Source organism: Triturus cristatus, chromosome 11, assembly GCF_964204655.1.
Source record: "Triturus cristatus chromosome 11, aTriCri1.1, whole genome shotgun sequence".
Lineage (NCBI taxonomy): Eukaryota > Metazoa > Chordata > Amphibia > Caudata > Salamandridae > Triturus > Triturus cristatus.
In genome coordinates, this window is record NC_140594.1 from 604,515,286 (window position 1) to 604,536,599 (window position 21,314).

The 21,314-nt window shown below is 46.2% G+C and overlaps 1 protein-coding gene across 1 annotated transcript in view; it reads left to right on the forward strand.

Moving 5' to 3' along the window:
* Positions 1-458: 458 nt before the first annotated feature.
* LZTS1 (leucine zipper tumor suppressor 1) overlaps positions 459-21,314 on the forward strand; it is a 298,358-nt gene continuing 277,502 nt past the window's right edge. The window contains exon 1 of the mRNA XM_085633904.1: positions 459-578. The gene's annotated coding sequence lies outside the window, so the exon portion shown is untranslated. The remainder of the gene's footprint in view (positions 579-21,314) is intronic.

Consider the following 21,314-nt stretch of genomic DNA (forward strand, 5'->3'; position numbering starts at 1 on the left):
CACTTCCCCTCCATGTGGCTATCCATCATTCCATCCACCCACCGCCCTTGCCATCCATCCATCATCCTGCTGTGCATCCCTCCAGCCATTCCCCTTCCTTCTTCCACAAACAAACCCATCCCTCCCCTCTTACTGTACATCCACTCACTCCTCTCTCTGCTGCCATCCAGCCATCTGCCCATCCATCCATTCATCCATGATTCCCCCTCTGTAAACCCACACATCAATTATCAATCCATCCATCCATGCCACTCCTCCAATTCACCCCTCTCGTCCACCAGTTGTCCATGAGCCATCACTTCCCACCATCATTAACACATCCATCCATCTATCCATCCATCTGTAAGAGAAGAGTCCTCGGGGGTAGGTCTGGCAGTCTGCCTGTCACAGTCTCAGGCAGCTAATCAGATCCGCGGCTGGAGCCAGCGCCCACCCCCTTTCTCCCAGAGGCAGCAAAGCCTGGCGCTAAGGATCGGCAGCCGAGGGGTAGGGTTCGGGAACAAGTCGGTGGCAGTAGCTCGGTGAAGGAGGTTTCTCGATGGAACAAGCCATGCAGAACGGGAACCACTCGACGCAAGGTATCTTTTCGCTTGCTTTATTGGCGCGATTGACCTAGATGCAGCGCATAGATGCGGTCGCGCCTGCTTCCAGCCCCGCTCGCCACTTGTTAACAGTTATCTTGTGCGTCTGACAGGGCGGGCGCAGGTAAGAGCAAGCCACACAGGTGGAACGCGTGGAGAGTGCTGGTGGGGGGTTGGAAGTGTGGGGAAGAGGTCTCTATATGTTGACGCTTTAACGCATTTGAGAAAGGTTTAGAATACAGAAGGCACTTAAATACGAGCGTGTCCGGGCATGAGCAGAAAAGGTGCGGCTGGAACTTAGAGGGTTGGCAGCCTGGACAGGAACCAACGACGGTGCGTCTGGTTCCTTTTCACTGAGTCAACTACAGAGTTTAGAAACAGCAATATACCGTGCGAAGCGCTATGCAGAAACAAGTTATAATGACTGGGTCGGTTTACGCTGCTGAAAAAAATTCTAATGCTAACTAAATACAAAGTTGATGTGACCTGGTTATAAGAAGGCCGGCGCGGCTGGGGCAGGAAGCGAGTCACACGTACGAGGCGAGTAACGGGGCACGAGCCTGGGTGGCGGTGGAGAAGGCTGTAAGCACGTCTTTGTGGAATGAAAAGTGCTAACTTCAGTAGAGCGCTTCTGAGCTGAAGCAATAAAAGTATTGGTTGAAAACAGGCGATATAGAGGCTCGTGATGGGAAGAGAGGGTGATAACTGGGAGGGGAAGGAAAGAGGGGAATGGAGGGGGGAGAACAGGCAGATAAAAAGATAGATGATGCGGAGGGCAGACGAGAAGGGAAGGTTGAAAGAAGAAAAGAAGAAAAGACGAGAACTCGTGTTGATGAATTTTGGAGACGGGTGAAAGCAGGAGCGAGATGGAAAATGAATTGAGGAGGGATGTGGGGCAGACCGAAGCAAGGATGAGGCGTGAGCGGCGCGGGAGTGATAAATAGGTACGAAACCAGACAGGAGAAAGAGACAATAAAGAAGGAAGAGAAAGAAAAATAGATTGAGAGGACGAGGGAATAAAGGGGAGACGAAGACAAGGGAGGGCAGACTAAGGAGTGGCGAGAATGAGGCGAGGGAGGGAGCTCAGAGCGTGTGGGGGAAAGAAAGGCAGTGTGTCAGGAATCGAGGAGGGACGAGGGGTTGGCGGAGACCTAAAATAAAATAGGGAAGGCGTCTCCATGAACATCGATGTTTTACTTACAGATGGTAATCCCAGCCTAACATATATATTATATATTTGTTTTAAACGTCGTTATCTCGCTCTCATACATGAGTGCTAAAAGCGAGCCCCAGCGCCTTGACAGCCTGTAGGTGGAATGGGCGCTACACAAACCTCTGATAACATACCAGTCAGGTCGTAGCCTGAGGTTGAGCCAGAAACAGCAGAAAAGAGAGGATGATGGAGAGATGAGAGAGAGATAGAGACTGCCCGGACATAGAGTCGGCGGTGGGGGGGGGGGGGGCTGGAAGAGAGAGGGTGAGCAAGAAAGGGGGAAAGAAGAGTAAAGAATCGTTGAGAAAGCAAGGGGAGGGGCGAGACACGGAGAACGACTTAGAGGAGGGCAGAGATTTAGGAATGAAGGGACAATAGAGGCGGGGGGAGCATTCCCAGAGAGTTGGCAGGACAAAGTCGGGCGATAACGGGTCGGGCGAGAAGCGGGGAGCTAGAGAGGCCACAGCGAGATAAAGGGAGGAAGAGAAACCGGGGCAGAGAGAGGGTGAGAGACGGGGATTCTGCATAAGAATAGCAACGAGTGACATGAGCAGAAAGTGACAGACGCGGACAGTGCAAACTAGGGAGGGACAGTGCAGAGAGTTGCGCGGATTTTCAACGGGGCAAAAACAGACATCAAGAGAGAGGCAAAAAGTGATGAGAGATGGGTCTTGACAGTGAGAACACAATGCAAGAGCGACAGATAGAGAAGGAGAGAGGAGGACAGCTGGCGCGATGAAGAGAACAGAGCAGCAAAGAAGGGAAACAGTGAGAGAGGCGGTAAAGGACTAACACCACAAAGCGCAAATGATAGGATCTTCAAACGAACGCACCAAATGATTGGCAGGCATACTCATGCAGTCTGAAGGTCGTAGGTTCGAGCCCGAGTGCGACTCCCAGCCTCTCATCCTTGTGAGGTCGGTAAACTGAGCACTATTCAGTTGAGTAATAACACCAGGCTCGCTCAGAATAGCAATAAATACTATACAGTGAAAAACCGAGAGGGCTAAACAGAGATCATGCAATCCAGAGATGGAGAGGCTGCCGAGGACGACAATGATAGAAGAAAGACTCGGAAGAGACTCCGGGAGGAAAATCACTCGCTCCGATGTGGTGGTGAAGAAGGATGCCACTGGCCCTGGTGCATGCAAGGATAATAGCGCCTTTGCTGTTGTGGCAGTACAACGCAACATTTATCAAGGTTCAGTGGGCACGGTGTCACTGCACCTGCTGCACAATGGTAGCTACGCCCCTGCTCCCAGAGTAGAACCAGGGGAGAGATCCAGCAACGGGGGATAGACGGATAGAAAGAGTACAATACACTGGAAGGGGAGATGGAAGGTGGCATTCAGATCAATACTTGTTTGTATTGTTATCAGTCTCGGTGGGGCGCGCGGCCTCTGCTCTAACCATCGCAAAGGCTCCCGGGCAGGCAGAGCTCTCCACCAATTTGAATTGCGCATCCGAGGCCTGGGGTGACTGATAGAGAGGGGTGAGATGGGGAGGGGGGAGTTTAGGTAAAGGGGAAGAAGATTAGTTATGGGGAGAGGGAGGAGAAACAGAGGCTATGGTGAGATAGGCAGACGGGAAAGAATAGGACGAGCAGCAGAGAGGCTAGGAAGATGGTTGGATGGAGGAATCCAGGAGTTGAAACCGGAAAGAGAAGCACTGACACAACGGGAAGAACAGACAAGCATTGGCATAGCCAATAGGTCTCGCCTTTGGGACCTTATAAGTATTTAGTTATGCAGCACAATATCATTGGTCCAACAGCATCAACTGTTGCATGGCTAAACACTTATAAGGTCCCAAAGGCGAGACCTATTGGCTATGCCAATGCTTGTTTTGTTATGGGGGCATAAATAACAGGAGGGTGAAGGTCAGCCAGTCAGTCAGTCAATTAGTCAGTTAAAGTGAGTGAGAGAGTCAGTCAGTGAGAGAATCAGTCAGTGAGAGAGTGAGAGAGTCAGTCAGTTAGTGAGTGTGAGAGAGTCAGTCAGTGAGAGAGACAGTCAGTCAGTCAGTGAGGGAGTGAGAGTCAGTCAGTAAGAGTGAATGAGAGTGAGAGAGTGAGTCAGTTAGTCAGTGAGTGAAAGAGAGTGAGTCAGTGGGATAGTCAGTCAGTGAGAGTCAGTCAGTGAGAGTCTGTCAGTGAGAGTGAGTGAGTCAGTCTGTCAGTGAGAATCTGTCAGTGAGAGTCTGTCAGTGAGAGTGAGTGAGTCAGTCTGTCAGTGAGAGTCTGTCAGTGAGAGTCAGTCAGTGAGCGAGAGTGAGTCAGTCAGTGAGAGAGAGTAAGTGAGTCAGTAAGTGAGAGAGAGTGGGAGAGTCTGTCAGTGAGAGTCTATCAGTGAGAGTCTGTCAGTGAGAGTGAGTGAGTGAGTCAGTCAATGAGAGAGAGTGGGAGAGTCAGAGAGAGAGTGGGAGAGTCAGTGAGAAAGTGGTAGAGTCTGTCAGTGAGAGTGAGTGAGTCAGTCTGTCAGTGCGAGTCTGTCAGTGAGAGAGAGTGAGTGAGAGAGTGGGAGAGTGAGTGAGAGAGTGGGAGAGTCACTAAGAGTGAGAGTCACTGTGAGTGAGAGAGTCAGTGAGTCAGTGAGAGTGTCAGTGAGAGTGTCAGTGAGAGTGTGAGAGAGTGAGAGTCTGTGAGAGTTTCAGTGAGAGTGTGATAATCAGTGAGAGTGAGTCAGCCAATAATGCAAGGCATTTGCAGTTAGGGTGAGTACTCTAAAGCTCAACTTTCATTGTGACAATTGTTCGAAAATAAAAACCAGATATGTTTGTAGAGTTTAACGATTTGTGGCTATTCCTAATGCTCTGAGAATACTACATTATTATATGCAAATAAATACATGCAGAACAAATAAAAGAAACAATTATAGTGAAGACTTGAATCCGCATGTTCTCAAAACCTGTAATTTCCCATCTTTCAACAGAGCGCAAGCAGCAGCTGTTTTAAAGCACTCGTGCTTGTGCTCGTCATTGCTAATTTATATTAATCGATTTCAATTTAAAGTAATTCAATTAAGATAGAGAGACAGCACATCGGGTAAGGATTACAAAGCACCTGAGAAAACACGTTAAACTCTTATCTTATCAAGCCCGGGAGTGGTGCGTGCGTACGCACGCGCGCAGTCTTCACTTTTTCAAGCACTGCACTCATGCTTGTGGCGCACCGCTGCGCGCTCCCGCAAGGTGGATGCCGCCACAAGCACGAGTGCAGTTTTTGAAAAAGTGAAGAACGACGGCTAAAGGCCCTCCTAAGCAGCGCATGTGCGTTGCATAGGCGAGACCTAAAAAAGAAGGAAAAATGTGAAAAACATACGTGCATTGCAGGAGGTCATACATTAAAAGACTAGGAGAGCACCCTGAGAGCGTGGACCATGTACACAATACATAAACAATACAATATAGAACGGTGTATGTCCCTTAAGGTGGTGACGGACATTCCCTATGGCCAATACTTTCTCCCAATCCGTCCTAGTGAAATTACAAGCAGGAACATTCTAACAGACTTCTAAAGTTGCCCCTCAGTCACAGAATGAGGACACCATCGGATGCACTAACATTGGAAGAATGAATATCTACTCATATAGAAAAAGGATATGAACATAGAAATAGGACGTGCCTGCTGCCTCCTCCTACCCTTGTCCTCCTGCTGTCCTCAACAACAGAAATAAAAGCCGCAGCGCAGGAACTTACATACAAAGCACCCAAAAAGAATCCCTACAAATGCAGGGACCTGAAAGCTGTACATATGCTTTCCAGAGATCTAGAAACAGAAGGCTTAACCCTCCAATAACAAAAGGGGACATTTTGAAGTGGAAACAGTGCACCATGATCCCACAGCAACGAGACACAAAAATAGGCCTACCTGAGCACTAGAAACATCACATTCATAACTGAAGACAATGAGGACATGAGAATCGAGCCAAACCTATACATTTTTATTGTTTCTCTTTGCTAGCGGACCTCTCTATTGTGAAATTATTGGCAAAGCCTCTGCTGAGGCATCTGAGTAGACTTCTAATCTGTTGGGATTATTAGTACCGACCTTAAACCTCACGCCACCATTGACCCTCTTCATACCTGGTAATGTACATTCATATCCCTCATTATCATTCTTCCTAAGATTCTGCCTCATTGGATACAACTGCGTGGCTTGCGGAGAGTCATTCCCGAAGATAGGCGTTTCTGCAGTTCCACACATACATAATCTATATGGTCTTTGTGGTCCTGTACACACTATGGCAGCTGTATGCAATGTGGTTCAGTCCTGGAAGGAAGGTGGATCTAAACTCAACCTCGCTTCCCACTCTTTAGAAAGAAGCCGTTCAACACTGTCCGTAAAAGCAGTGTGAGTAAATTAAGGTACCGTGATTTATCATTCTATGCTGTGCCCCGTGATCACACGTGTCCAGCTCCTTCACGTATACATCGCTGTAAGGGAAATCGAAATGCTTTAGGTTTCATTCTCTGGGATGCTGATGCAATAATGTCTCTAGAGTATGTGGGTCTATGATTTGTCCTTGTTACATAGGAGCTATAGGGGTCCATAGAAAGCCTGCTTGACACCAGACCTGATAAGTGTTGCGTGATAGATGCGTCTTCAGCGATATTTCACTACTCCCGAGGGGCTTCTAAGTCTGCCGGGTGCAGACTAATGCTTCGGCGACTTTGGTCATGTAGGCTGTGGGTGTAAAGATGGCAGCCTTGTCGGCAGCATAGGGGGTTTATGTAATACTGACTTGCACCCGGAAGTGATGGAAACGAGGATGGACCACCTCCGCTTGTGAATCAGGTGATGTGAAAGGCAAACAGCGGAATGTCTGCCCATGTGGGCCAGATATTGAGAGAGACAGACAGACACAGAGTGTGAGTGTGTGTGTCAAGTTCACATCGCAAAGGTCCAAGGCTGATAAACTCAGTCTGCTCTTATGCCTACATCTCTCTTTCAGTAGCAGTTCATGCACACTCTCCTACTTTGAATGGGACACTTGGAAATGATGATATCCGGTCGAGTTCTGGATGAAAGGCTGAGTCAGCCTTGTGTCTCCTGGAAGCTGTGATAGCGTCTATACAGATGGTATTCACCTCACTGACAAACACAACACGTTAAAAAATGCCCGAGACAGGTTAGCTGAAACGGATTATAAGCAGTATATTTGTACATGGATAATGCATTGTTTTTGGATTTTATTTCCCCACATCATCACATGCCATTGAATCATTTCAGGGCGCTAGTTACAGTTTATATGCCTTAGCGTGAGCCCTGCCTGTAGGCTCATGCTGGCCGGACAAGGGGGGTCACTGTTAAGGCAAGCAGTTTGCTTCAGGTTCGGTGCTGCTCACACAAACGCGGCCACTTTCCGAAAACAGCTGAGCATGGACGCAATAAACAGAGAATCTTTTACTCTCTCAGGAATGCCAGTTGGCTGGCAAGGTTCAGTAGTTCAAAGGTTAAACTGAGCACGTACCTGCGGAAGGAAATTGCCCTTCTATGTGTAATTCAGGGCCGACAAAAACAAGCATTGGCCGCGCAGCCGTAAAAGTAACGCGGCAGCGAAAGTGATTGCGTGGACGCGCTCTGGGGTGGGGGAGGGGTGGAGTGAGGCGCGCTCTAAGGGTGCCGCGAGGAAAGCCAGATGGCGGCTGGGTGCGTGCTTGCGCATGTAACCGCAAGCTTGAGGCCAGAAAAGGCATGTAGTCGGACTTTCAAAAGGCCACTTACTAAATGTCTCGCCAGAACAGCGCATGCGCTGGCTCAGGCGAGACCTAAAAAAGGTGTCAAGGGGGCATGGGTAAAAGAAGCAGGGATGAAAGAAAGGACAAGAATGTGAACAAAGAAAGCACAGTGGGTGGAAGCAGGGGTGTGCAAAATCGCAACATTTTTTTCACGAAAGTTTGTGAAATTCCATGACAGTTTAGAGTAAAATGCGGGTTGCTGGTACCTTATGTGGCTTTACTTTTTGCAAATGCACACCTCGCAATTGAGAAAACATGTCCCACAGCAACATACTTTCAGTGCGAATCATTCCACTGCTGCTATCTCTGGAGATTTTTTTTTTTTTTAAACAATTTGACCGCTCGCTCAAAAAAAGTTACAAGAAATCGTAGAAAGTGACATTTCACGTAACCCAAAAGTTGAATATTTCTCTAATTTCACCAACATATTTAAAATTTCGGCCAGGCTGTGTAAAAATGTTAAAGGAAGAGTGAGTAAAGGTAATAAATAGACTGGAGAAGAGGGCGGTAGCTACACAAGCAGTGAAGGCAGAAAAGTAGAAGGCATGAAAGATAAATGTGAAGAAGGGAAGAGAGATAGGAGAATGAATAGAAAAGTGAAAAAACGAAGAGTTGGAAAAGGGGAGAGAGGCACAAGAGGAGAACATGGAAAAGTGAAGCCTGCTGGGGAGGGGTGTAAAAAGAGGAGCTGAGAAGAAAAATCGTGGGATAAAATAAGAAAGGTGAGAAAACATTAAAATGGCCCTGGGAGGAGGAAGAGGGAGTAAAAAAGACAAACTTAACAAGTTATAGTGGAACAACAGTTTCGAAAGGGAGAGGGCAACAAGGGAGGACGGGGGGGGGAGATAAAGAGGGAAGGAAGCAAATGAAAAGAGAGGAAAGCAGTGGAGAGAGGTTAAACCAGAGGAAGAGAGAAATGAGAAAAGGAGAAGGAGACAGAAAAGAGAGGGACAGGAAGGGAAATTACAGTGCAGAGTAGGGATGGAGGGGGTGAGAAAGAAGAGTGATAAGAAAGATTAGTGAAAGAGAAAAAAAAAAGTTGGGGCCAGGAGGGAGATAAGAGGAAAAAGAGCGAAAACATTAGAGGAAAATCAGAGCCGGTGGCAGAAGAAAGGGGGAACAGAAGAAATACAAGAGTAGAGAAATCAGATAACAAGACTGAATAGAAGGTTACGGAGGGGAACGTAGGCGTGCAGGGGAAAGGAGAGAACAGGAGACTATGGGAGAAATTAGGGAAAGGTTACAGCTAGAGAGAAGGTAAACAAGGCAAAAATAAACAGAAAAGAAAGATCACACAGAGTGGGGAGGAATTAAAGAAAACAAGCATTGGCATCGCCAATAGGTCTCGCTTTTGGGAACTTATAAGTATTTAGTTTTGCAGCACAATATCCTTGGTGCAACAACATCAGCTGTTGCATGGCTAAACCTTGTACCTTATAAGTGTTTAGCCATGCAACAGTTGATGTTGCACCAACAATATTTTGCTGCACAACTAAATACTAATAAGGTCCCAAAAGCGAGACCTATTGGCAATGCCAATGCTTGTCTTTTTTTGCAAGAGCCTATGTGCGGACGGGGGAATCGAAGAGTGCTGCGATGAAACAACTCCTTGTCTTCTGAAGGGGGGGCAGAGAGAAAACAAGAGTAGCCTGCGACATTTTGGAAATAATAATTTAAGCGCAACATCGGTGAAGCGTGTGCAGCAGAGATTTGAAAGTGAAAACTCGGCATCTACATGAAAGGCTCTGCAGCAGGGAGAGAGAGGTGGGATGAACCGTTGGACTGTCCTGTGGCAAGAGGGCATCTGTTCACTGTAGCAGGCTGCCCCCTCCTCCCCCACAACAGTTTGTAGGAAAGCAGCATGGAGGAGGGATGGGGGAGTTCACGTTAAACACCTCCACAACGCTTCTCATCAAAGCCTGCTTCCAAGTACTAATAAACACCACCTCATTGAGAGCCAGGGCTCCTAATGCAACAGGACTCTGCAAAAGTACACAATCATTATTTTGCACCAAGATTTAGGAAGACAGATTTTGCCATTGGTGCGAGTGTCTGAGAACAGGAAACGCGTGCTACGAGGCTGGGGGTGGGGGGCTGATGCGAGGAGAGGCACCGGTCCCGAGGGGCTATTAGGAGTCTGCTAATAATCAAAGAGTCGACTAAGCACCAGCGGGACCTGTTGAGGCGGGTGCCCCTTGAGGTTAGCAATTACAAAGTGCATGGTGTACATTTGTGCCATGTTGAGCCTTGGAGACCTCGAGGAGTTAAGTCGGAGGTTAAACAGAGAAGCGAATGCTGCGAGGAGTGTGTTGTGGGGCTTTATTTTATGCTAATAATAATTTTTTGTACAAGAAGTCACGGCTGCTGGATTACAGATGAATGGCCAGCAAAACTAAACGCTGTCACTTGTTTACCGAAAGACTACATATGGTTGTCATTTTACATTAACAACAGGGGCGCAGAGCGGCCGCTGCGCTCTCCAGCTGCGCTTTAATTGAAGTCTAAAAAGGAAGTGTGCGCCAGTGTTTTTGATCTAAAAGTAGGGTGACCAGATTCTCAAAAAAACAAAAAGCAGACATGGAGGAGAGAGACTGTATAAAGCGCTCCAATACCTTCTGGTTAACTTTGCGCTATATAAACTCCAATGGCAATTTAAAAAAAAGCTTACCTATATACAACAAAAACAAGCATAAACACTGCAACACCAACATGCACGTTAGGAAAAAAGAGCTCGAGATAGAGATAACAAGCGAACGTGATGCACTTAATTACCCGTGACGGAGAAAAGACAGATGGCAGCTGCGCGTGTTCACGCGCACATGCACACAAGCTTGATGCCAGCAAAAGCCTCTGGTAGCACTTTCAAAACCCCCTTACTAAAAGTCGAGCAAGCAGCGCATGCGCTGCTCTAGGCTCGACCTAAAAGTGGAATGGAGTTTATAACAGGCAAAAGAAGAGGATGGAGCGGCAGTGTGGAGGACACAGCATAAAGCAACAATTACATCCAACCTGTTGAAAATAAATTAACTGAGTTGAAGAATCCTGAATTCCAGAGTGCGCATTTCCTTTCTTGAAGATGCCCATGATCCAGCTATCCATCCGTTCATGTATGTGCCCGCTTTTTCTTCCCCTCACAAGATGGCCCCTCTGTGTCTCCTATCTCTAGTGAGGACAGATGCCCATCTGAAGGGATAGCTTTCGTCTCATGAAGGCACCGTCTGCCCTTCATCTCATGAAGGTGTCCACTTATCTGTTAGCCTCTCATGAAGGTGACCATCTGTCTGTCCTTCCTCTCATGAAGGTTTCCATCTGCCTGCCCTGCCTGTCCTGGAGGTGCGCATCTCTCCTAGTCTTCATGTAGGGTTGCCCATCTGTATGTCTTTCATCTAATGCAGATGCCCATCTGTAAGGATATTTTTCCACCCAGGAAGGTGCTGTCTGTCCTCCCTCTTGCGAAGGTGCCCACCTGTGTGCCCCTCCTCCCATGAAGGTGTCAATCTGTCAGTATTTTCTTTCATGAATCTACTCATCCGTCTGTCCTTCTCATGAAGATGTCCAATGTCAGTTCTTTTCTTCATATAGGTGTCCATTCTCCTCTAATGAAGATGTCCACCTGTCAGTCCTTCTTTCATGATGGTTCCCATGTGCTTTTCTTCTTGATAAGGTGCCCTTCTTCTGGTTAAGAAAGTGGTCATGTGCCAGTCCGTCTTCACTCGAGGATGCCCATATGACCTTCATAACCTTTAGGTGTCCGTCTTTTGGCTCTACCTCTCAAGAAGTGCTTGTCTAGCATTCCTACCTTGACAGTGGTTGTTTGCTGGTCATTTCTCATATGAAAGCGCCTATTTTCTGGTCCCTCTTCTGATTAAGTTGCCTGTCTTCATTTCCCATAATGAATTGGCCATCCGTCTTTCCTCTCAAGTAGGGACTCGGCCATTTCTCTCATGAAGGTGCAATTCTGTCAGTCTACCTGCCACAAAGGTGCCCATCTGCCTCTCCTTCTCTCATGAGGATTCCTGTTTCTCATTCCCCTACTAAATGTGTCCATATGTTCTTCTCATGAAGATGTTCACCTGTTATTTTTCTCATGAAAGCACCCATCTCTGTCCTTCCCCTCTTGAAGGTGTCCATCTGCCAGTGGTGATTGTCTTTTCTTCCTCTCACAAAGGTACAGTCTGTCAGTCCTTCTTCTCATGAGGGTGCCCATCTGATGGCACTTCCTCTCATGAAAGTGATGTGCGCCTGTCCTTCCTCTAATGAAGTTGCCCTACCTTTCAGCCCTCATCCCACAACTGCTCTTTAGTTGTGTTTAGCAATTTTTATTTTTCAATCTGTGTTCTTTGTGCCACCAGTCAGGGTGAGTCGCGCCCTTCCTGTTGCAGTAATGCAGCCTGTCCATTTTCTGCAGATGTGGCTAAGTGGCTCCACGTAAAACCAAGTGATAAACAGCAGAGCAGCACCGCAGCATATCAATTCCTGAAGAGGGAGACTAAAAGGCAAGCACCAGATGTGCACCTCAATCTAAAACCTGAAGGGCCTGTAGGCACTAACAAGTTACAGCTGTTCAACTAAGTGTGCTCATTTATCAACCATAAAAGGATGAAGAGCGGTCTCAACTTCCAGATTCTTGGGGTTTGCCTTCTGGCTTTCAGATCCAAATAGGCCTCTACAGCAGGTGCATTAACTTACCCCTATCGGGTCGTAAACAATTCTAGGACTGAATACTTCTTTGAGATTCTCTTGGCACTAATTTCAAAGTTGGAGTCTGTTGAATAATCTGGGGCTAAATATCAGCCTACAAGGCGTGAACCAATAATTCTGTCTCTCTAACCAAACCAGCTCAGGACTAAAACTATAACCAGAATTTCAGGTTGGACAACCCTGTACTGGAGCCAGCTAAGTAGATTGGGATAATAAGAAATGCCATAAAGCAAAGGCATGGGCAAAGTGGGCAATTACCCAGCGCCCACCTCCTTCCAAGGGCCCTCCTGAGAACATGCTCATTCTCATTATTTGACCTCTGTCTATTCTATTTCTCCGTGTTTCCCTACTTTTTGGCACCGTATGGGCTTGAGTTCTGAGAAAATAGGTCATAAAGTTCAAAGTTGTTCTGAAAAGGGCCCGCCAAAATAGATCTTGGCCAGGGACCCCCAAAATCGTTAAGATGACACTGCCATAAAGGGATGTGTAAAGCTGCCAGCTTACTGAAACACATAAACTGCATACCTGTGTCTCACACCTCATCATCCACCACACGTCTAAGCGCTGCGTCCCGGAATAGTAAGATAACCGCACCTCGGTGGTCATCACGCAAGACATGGAAACACTTCCTACGTAGGATTACAAAACAAAGACAGCAACCTCTACATGGTGTGGCTTTCTGCCTACGTATAATAAAGCTATTTGTGCGAGTTTATTTAGTCTTCAATCCAATAGCCGAGTGATAGGCCACCCAGCAGTTGTGTTGTACAGAAACCGAGAGACCCTGGGATTGCATATTAGAGCAAGGGAAGAGGCAGTAAGATATCAGTACAGTGAGCGGGCCTGTACGAAAGGGAGGCTGTCCCACTAGTAAGTTCAAAAAGCTTGGCAGTCACATGTCAGACTGGTGACTAACCAATATGAAATTGTAAAAGTTCATTACAGATGGCATGCTTGTAGCAGGGGCGTGACATAAGTTCCTGCAGTGCTTGTAGCGGGAGGGGGGATGAGATCAGGGGCCCCTCAACGCTCCAGGGGGCCCCAATCACGTCAGAGGAACAGAATACCTCTGAGATCTGTGAAACTCAGGGGCCCCTAATCACATTCTGCATGGTAGGGTGGGGCATCATTTTGCACTACGCCACTGGCTGGTTATGCGTTTTCCACATTTCCCTATATATTAGTCCATCAATGCAAACACTCATTGTGGACGGCGGAGAACACGTCAGCGGTACAACGCAGGCTCCTGTAATACAGGGTGAACACCTTTCACCGGCCCCAATTCAACATCACAGGCCACATGTATCAAAAATCCATTATGCATTCCTTAAATAGCGAATTTTAGGTAATCACTATTTAACCCATTCCGTGCGCGCGTCGGCCAACGGCCGTCGCGAGCACTACCTCGCTAGTGCTGCGCATGTCCGTTGGCCAACGCGGCCCCGCCCACTCATTAGAACTCCGGCACCGCGGCGGAATTTGTGCCGCGGTTAAGGAGTTAAGGAATTAAAAATGGTATGTAAGCAAATCGTGATTACGTAATGGCGATTCCTAAAGTTTCCCAATCACAATTAGGTAATCGCTATTAGGTAATACTACTCTCTTCCTTCCTTTGGGCCTAAAGGCCCGTAGGTGCAAATAGTTTTGCATTACCTAATTTGTGATTACCTAATTGGTAATTGCAAGTTAGCCGTGCAATACCAAGGTTGCCCGGGGCCTAAGGCCCCCCTGAAGCACCCCCTTAAAAATGTGCATGTGCACGCTACATGGTACTTTGAAAAATGCATTTTTCAAAATTTTCACATGGTTACAATCGGCACGGAGTCGATGGTAATAGTATGTTCTAAATGCAAAATGCAGGGTTTGCATTTAGAAAATGCTTGGCTCATGTGCTAAGGGAATCGCAAATTGGGATTCCCTATTTGTAGCCGCAAATCTAGGTAATCACAATTTTTGTGATTACCTAAAATTGCTACTATAAAACCTCTTATTCATCTTCAAAGATGATTTTGCATTCGCAAACGGGCGAACTACCGCTTCGCACTGTTTACGAATGCAAAATTGCTTGATACATGTGGCCCAAGGTCTCCCAATATCTGTGATTTACAGAGTAGCTTAGGCTCCTTACCATCTTCTGCAGTGTGTGTGCTGGGGGGAGGTTAAAGGGGAAATATAGTGCTTTGCCCACTGGAGCACGCGCAGGTCGTGCCCCTCTCCCTCGGGGCGCCACATTTAACCCCATTTCTCGAGGGAGGAAAGGGGCGGGGCTGCTGTGCTAAAGCTGCTCTCAATCAATAATGAATGCGCGAGCTACCGGGCGTGTCGTGGGCGGATCAGCAGATGGGATCCGCAAGACGCCGGCTTGTGGAGTTTGACAGTAATGACGGGGGTCGAGAAGGGTGGGCGGGCTTTCTGCGGCTTGAAACAGCCTGAATAGAGCCTGACCCTTTTACATCCCAGTTCAGGAGCAATGGCGCAGCTCCTCTTCCGTAAAGAGCTGCCCCTTCTACGAACCCAAGCCAGCACTTACCTGGAATTGTCAACCTTATACTGAGTCAGCAGAGAGGCCAAGGAATGAGTGAGCATGGTATCTAAATCAATTTCTCATGCAAAGAGGAGGATCGCTCCGAGTCTATGTTAGGGAATTAGGGGGGCGAGGTGGGGGTGGATGAGGTGAGGTGATGGGTGAGCTGTACTACTTCCACCTGTGCTGTACCTGTCGTGTATGAAATAAGCCTTCAGTACTGCTTTGCTGTGCTGCTCATGTTTTATCAGTGAAAGAAACACGCACTGTGCATTGTGCCCGCTGTGCCTGTTCAACAAACACGCGCTGCAAATTGTGCCCGCTGTGCCTGTTCTATTTGTCTGTAAAATTGCGCGAAAACCCCTTTCCACAACTTAGTCCAGCTGTAGCTGTTCCTTGAGTGTGAGGGAAATTTGCACTCGTGGCCCGCCCTACGTCCTTTCTGCTGCTATCTCTGCTGTGTAGGGTCAAAGATGGACATCAGTCCGGCTGACGCTGCACCTGTTCTGTGCGTGAGCTTTATTGTTAATCTTGACTGAGTCATTAATTCACTGCATTTATAAAGCGCCTACCTCCGCGTGGGCCTCTTGGCGCTGGTTTTATAGTTTGCCCAACCAAACATCTAACACCTCAGCTTTTGCCTGACGCTAGTGGAGAAGAGGTCTTAATGTCCAGTGTTTGGACTTTGTACAGAGAAGTGACGTCCCCACTTACTCCTCAGCTTCTGCCTGAGGCCTTGAAGCCAGATCCTACCTTTGCCTCGTAAATGTGTCTGCAATACCAGATGTTTGGTTTTAATACACAAGTATTAACGAGGTAGCCAGGGATGGTGTTGATCTAGGAAATGTTGGCTCACAAAGGAACTCTGCCCCTTGCACATCCCTTGCTTTGTTGCACACATGCATAAATCACGCCTCCTGGAAGAGAGAGAGAAATTGTGGCACAATAAATAAAACAAAACACGGTAAGCAAAGTCAAATCATGCATTGGTTATGGATTTTGGTTATACACAATGAAATCTTCTCGTGCAAAACTCATTGGATGAAATAGCCTGCGAATGCAAATAAAAACACATTACATAATCAAATATCACCAATCCCTCAGCTCTATTTTGAGCTTGGAAAGTGACATTAAATTGATCAGATCTGGGTAAAATTAATTGAGCAACTATCTAGTTGGTTGACAAATATCTTCGCTTTGAAACATGTCATCAACAAGGAACCCAGGCTCTACAGTTGTTTATTGAATGTGAACCACATAACTGGATGGACACCTATCCCAGATCTATACAGAGTCGCAACAATTTGAGTAACAAATGCAAGAGCATATATCTGAAATCCCTTTAGAGGATTTTGTGCAGCCTTAACCCCCTCCACCCCCAGTGGAGCTTGCATGTGCCTACATATTCATAAACCCACCTTGCATGTTCTGTCCCTCTAGAGCAGGGTTCTCCAACGAGTAGCTCGGGAGCTACTGGTAGCTCGCCAGTACCTTCAAAGTAGCTCTTTGAGGTGAAGTCAAGCCCAGTATCAAATTCAGAGAGTAGGTGCCTATTAAAGAAGGCAGCACCGATCATCTCAAGACCCTTAGAGTGACAGCCAGAAAAAATGTATGACAGTAACTAATACTAACACTCAAACACACACTATGTCGGCTTATAGGACCTGCTACATGATAGTCTGTATCCAATGTCAATATAATTAAGTCACAGGGAGATTGACCATGTTGTGGTCCCTCCTTTATCAGTCACAACATGTGTGTGAACAGTGCACCATCAAAAAAACTATGGCAGCAGTAGCCTGAGCTGTAATCAGTGCTTACTCACCAAAGTGCGGGACTGCATGAGTCAGAGTGAAAATGTGTCTGTTAGATGCATGATCAGCTCAAGAGCCGAGGAGAACAGGGTATGATCCAGACCAGGAAAAATTAAGAGATTCATCAACATTTATGTGTGTGCCCATAATAAACACTATTGCTTCCTGAAACTATGCCTGGTGCCAAGAACTGCCAAATATATATATGCTAGCTCCCATCATAAGAGTGTTATCTTTGGCATAATTGAGTCCATTCCTGGCATAAAAGTGCCAATGACATAATAATGGTCATCCTTGACTATTTTAGTATTTGTGGTCTAGTTGTGGTATACTGGCAGCCATCATAGACCTACTAAGAGCATGACTGGTCTTTATGTACCTATTCCTGGCATATTATTGGTCATGACTGATATGTGGTCTTATCCCTGATCCATATAGTTTCCAGCCTTGGCACAACTGTGGCCCTAGTATAATGGTGGGCATTACTGGCATAATCCAGGCATCAGTGGTGCTATGGTGAGCATCCATGGCATATGACTGTAATACCTGGCAATTCAAAGTAGTCTGTCCATATGAGGCATTTGTACATGGGAGTACATGATGAGAATGACAAGCTAATGTTTTGAAAATGTGCACTTCCCAAAAACTGAAAACTGATATTTTAAAAGTGGTTTTAGTTTTCAAAAATGGGTTTTCTTCTGGAAAATTGAGTTTGTTTGCCCACAGTGGAAAGTGCTATTTGATAGAAAAATGTGCATTTTCAGAAACTGGTGAATGATAATTCAAGCTGAGCTGGGGAGACGTACTGCTGTGCTTATGTCCTTTGTGCCACTGGGCATGTCAAGATTTGAATGTTACTTCATAAGTCAAGGGGAGGCATTTAATATTGATTAACTTTTCCCCACCATTTCTGCTGGTAACCATACTTGGTATACATGGGTGGTAACTACTGAAAATCTTGCATTGGGTGGTCATAGTGTAGTCACTATTTTACAGTTATAAAATTTGCTAGTAGCTCAGGAAGACTTTCCTTGAGCAGAAGTAGCTCTCACTACAGAAAAGGTTGGAGACCCATGCTCTAGAGACAGGATGAGTTGGATCAGTCCATATGTGAAATATTTCTTTGCTTGGAAAAGGTAGAAGCTCCTTGGTTGAACATGAATACACAAAGCATTGCACTAGCACATGGTGGAATACACAACACTTTGTAACAGCGTAGAGCCCTTTTGTGTAAGTTTATGATTGTTTGCCATTCACAAAGGTATTTATGACTGTGGAGTCTCAGCACATAAAAATACAGGGCAGTCCTATCTTTTTATGTGCAGAGGCTCCGCTCTTGTAAAGATACTACTAGTAAAATGCCTTTGTAAATAGCAAATAATCGTAACCTTACACAAAAGTGTAAGTTTACAGTTGTGAATCAGGCTCATATATTCTTAGTCCAAGGAATAAAACATTGCCAACAAACCATCTGAAATGACCTCATAAAAATGATCAAACAGGTAAAAATGATGCTCAAATCTCACAGTGTACAGTCTCAGGGATGGACCAGAACACAGTACCCAAACATATCCTGCTATGGTTGTCCAGACAGCAATCAACGAGGAAACCAGGAACTATGTAGAAACACACATCATAGAACCCAACGATACGAGGCCGTACAAATCTGAGATGGGTGCTATGCAAATTCTAATATCATCGCATAACATTGAGGGCCATGGGATAATGTGGGCTTTGATCTCTCCCATGGCCATTTTGCCTCCGGCTTTCCTACTCTCAGTGTTAAGCCGTAACTTTGTAACTAGAAGATGTAGAGCATTCTGGTTCTAATCTAGCCTCTTCATTACCAGTTGTCCAGATTTGTGCAAGGATACCAATGGGCCATAATCTTCAATTACAGAGAGTATACTCACACCTAAATCTGGCCTATTATGAGTTTTAGACTATAGAATGGGGAATAACTATGTAGACCTTGGAAATAGTGCATTGAAATCATCTTGATTCCAGGCACTATTGTGCATCAGGTGGCAAATAACATTGGCGGTGCAATGTAGTTCAGGGTGGGTGGGGGGGTTGCTTGGTGCAATGAGAGCCTGTGGCCTCATTGGAGGAGCTTGGCCTGCTCCACCCTTGTTGTTGGAGTCAGTAGAGGCGGGTCAGGCTTCGCCTCTCCCTGCAGCCTCTGTCGCTCTTCCTCGCGGTTTCTGCAGGTTTATCTCTGCACCTGGTAATAAAGGGTCTGGTGTTTCTGCGTCTGTTACTTTCAAGTTTGACAAAAGGAAATGATTTGTAGTATTAAAAGGTGGTATCACACAAGACATACTGCTTCCTCATAATCAGTATGAGGCCCCAAGTGCCTAACCGTTACTTTGGTGCCATTTTGTGTCCATTCAGAGAGAATTTTTTTAATTTTTTTATTATATAATGTTGAATGGACAATCATTTTAATTGACTTTGGTGATATCTGTGGTGCTCCATGATAGCTTTAGATCCCGCCTTAGCAGGCTCTACCAGCTATTAAAGGCCCGCTCCAGCATTAAGGGCCTAAGGTAAGGGTTGAATTCCCCTCGGCCTTTGTTAAATATTGGAATGTTGATGCTCCAGGCTTCTACCGGCCATTAGAAGCACGGAGCACTCCATTGTTTTCAATGGAGCTCCCAACATTCCAATGTTCTAATTCTGGTTCTACCCTGCCACCCATCTCCTGCAGAGTTGAGGCCTTGACTGCTGGGCCACTGCTAGTTCCTGGTAAGCCAATGAAGCTAAAAGTTGTTTTCTAACCTTTTTGGGTAGCCCCTCGTTCTAGACCACTAATCCTGCTTCCAGAAAAAACAGGAATTTGCACCCAAATCGTAATTCCAGCCATAGCAGTGATTAGACACTTTTCACATGCACAAATCTCGCAAGGTGAAGCCTAGCAGAATTTGTCTAGGGAAAATGGCGTACAATTCGAGCTCTGTCTCGGAAAGGCAGAACATTTGATAGTACAGCGTTATCTTCCATTAGAAACTGTTGAACAAAAAAAATAGGAGGTAATATTGCACCCAGTAACATCAGAATTTACAAAGTGTGTTGTTGCCACCCCAAATATCATGGCCATAGAATGTGGATACACGCAGAACAACCATTACAGCTTATAGGTGTTACCAAATTGATTCCAAGATGTGGGAATCTGCCTGCTACGCTAGTAAGGAAGAACGCCGCTTAAAATACCGCCAGCAATAATGCCCCACACATCTCATTTCAACAGTAAATTCCATCCCTGCTCTTTCCGGTATTCCATCTTAATAGCAACTCCAGAATATTGTGCTACCAATATATCGTGACAAAAATATTGAGGCCCAAAATATCAACTGGGAAGTATATAGAGGTAAGTATAGGTTTCTCTTTACTTTACTCCACATATCTTCAAGGAAGGTAAATATGGAGGTAAAATGGCAAATCTATGCTTGCCTCTACGCACTTACCTTCTCAATATTGGTTGTATGACTTTACAACGCATTCCGTTGTAACGCATGCCTTTACCACGCATGCGTTACAACGCGAATGCCATCACCACGCATATCCTTTACCACGAAAATGCCTTTTACATGCATACATTTACAACGATTTTCGTTAAAATATGCATGTTAATGACATTTTCATGTTAAAGGATATCACACTAAAAACGTCCCCTTTAAATTTACCCCTGTGCGACACCAACCCCTCATTCCCCCTTACCCCTCCTCTCCTCTATCTTCCTTTGTGACGTTGCACATCGTTAAGGGGAAGCGGAAGTGTCCTTCCGTTTCCCCTAACGACGCCGATTGCCTCCACATCTCTTTCTTTAAATGACGTAAACAGGTGCCTTTTTTTTCATATTCTATTTTGGGGGGTGCCCCCCAAGCCCCCTTTTTTAATCCCACGTTTTTTTGGGGGGAAAGACACCCAACCCCCCCCTTTTTTTTTTTTTAACTTTAGCACACATGCCTTTACTACGAATCTTGTAGTAAAGGTATGCGTGGTAAAGGCTTTTTGCTGTAACCACGCATGCATTGTAATGCATGCGTGGTTACGGTCATGCGTGGAAACGGCCGCGTTGTAGTGGCCGTTTCACCTCAATAGTGGGCCCTCGATATTTTGATCGCTTTATTTTGGTAGCGCTGTGTTTCCGTAGACGATATGACATGCAACTCTTCTTTCCCAGACTCTAGGGTCAGGCCTTAAAGACTCTGCCCCAGCCCCTCCGGCATTATACGCTCAGTAGCGTGTTTCAAGATTCCTCTCTTCCCAACAGGATTGCCTGGCTCTGGGTCTGTGCCCCCACCCCCACCTCCTGACTGCTGGCACCAGTAATTTAGCCTAGCACGGGCAGATTTTGCCACCCACCAGCTGACTCATCCGTGCTGGCAGAGTGTGAGGGGGCGGCAGTCACTCACAATGATGGCTGTTTTTGGAAGGGAAAAAGGAGAAAAAAAGCTTTGCGTGCTGTGAAGAGAAAGAGGAAGTGCTTAAAAAAATATCGCATTTCATATGCTGTTTGGTTCTCCTGCATATTTGATTAAAATGTGTTTTTCTGCTCTTGTATGCACTGCGTTCTTTTAGGAATAGGACAGGAGGCGGGCAGGCCTATTAAATATTGAAAGGCATCATGGAATGGAGGAAGGTCGAAGACAGTCAGTCGCATTTCGGGTGATCCTGTGGCCGTTTACTGATGGGGACCCTGTTATCTGACACCAGCTCTTAGGGTGAGGGAGCAAGGA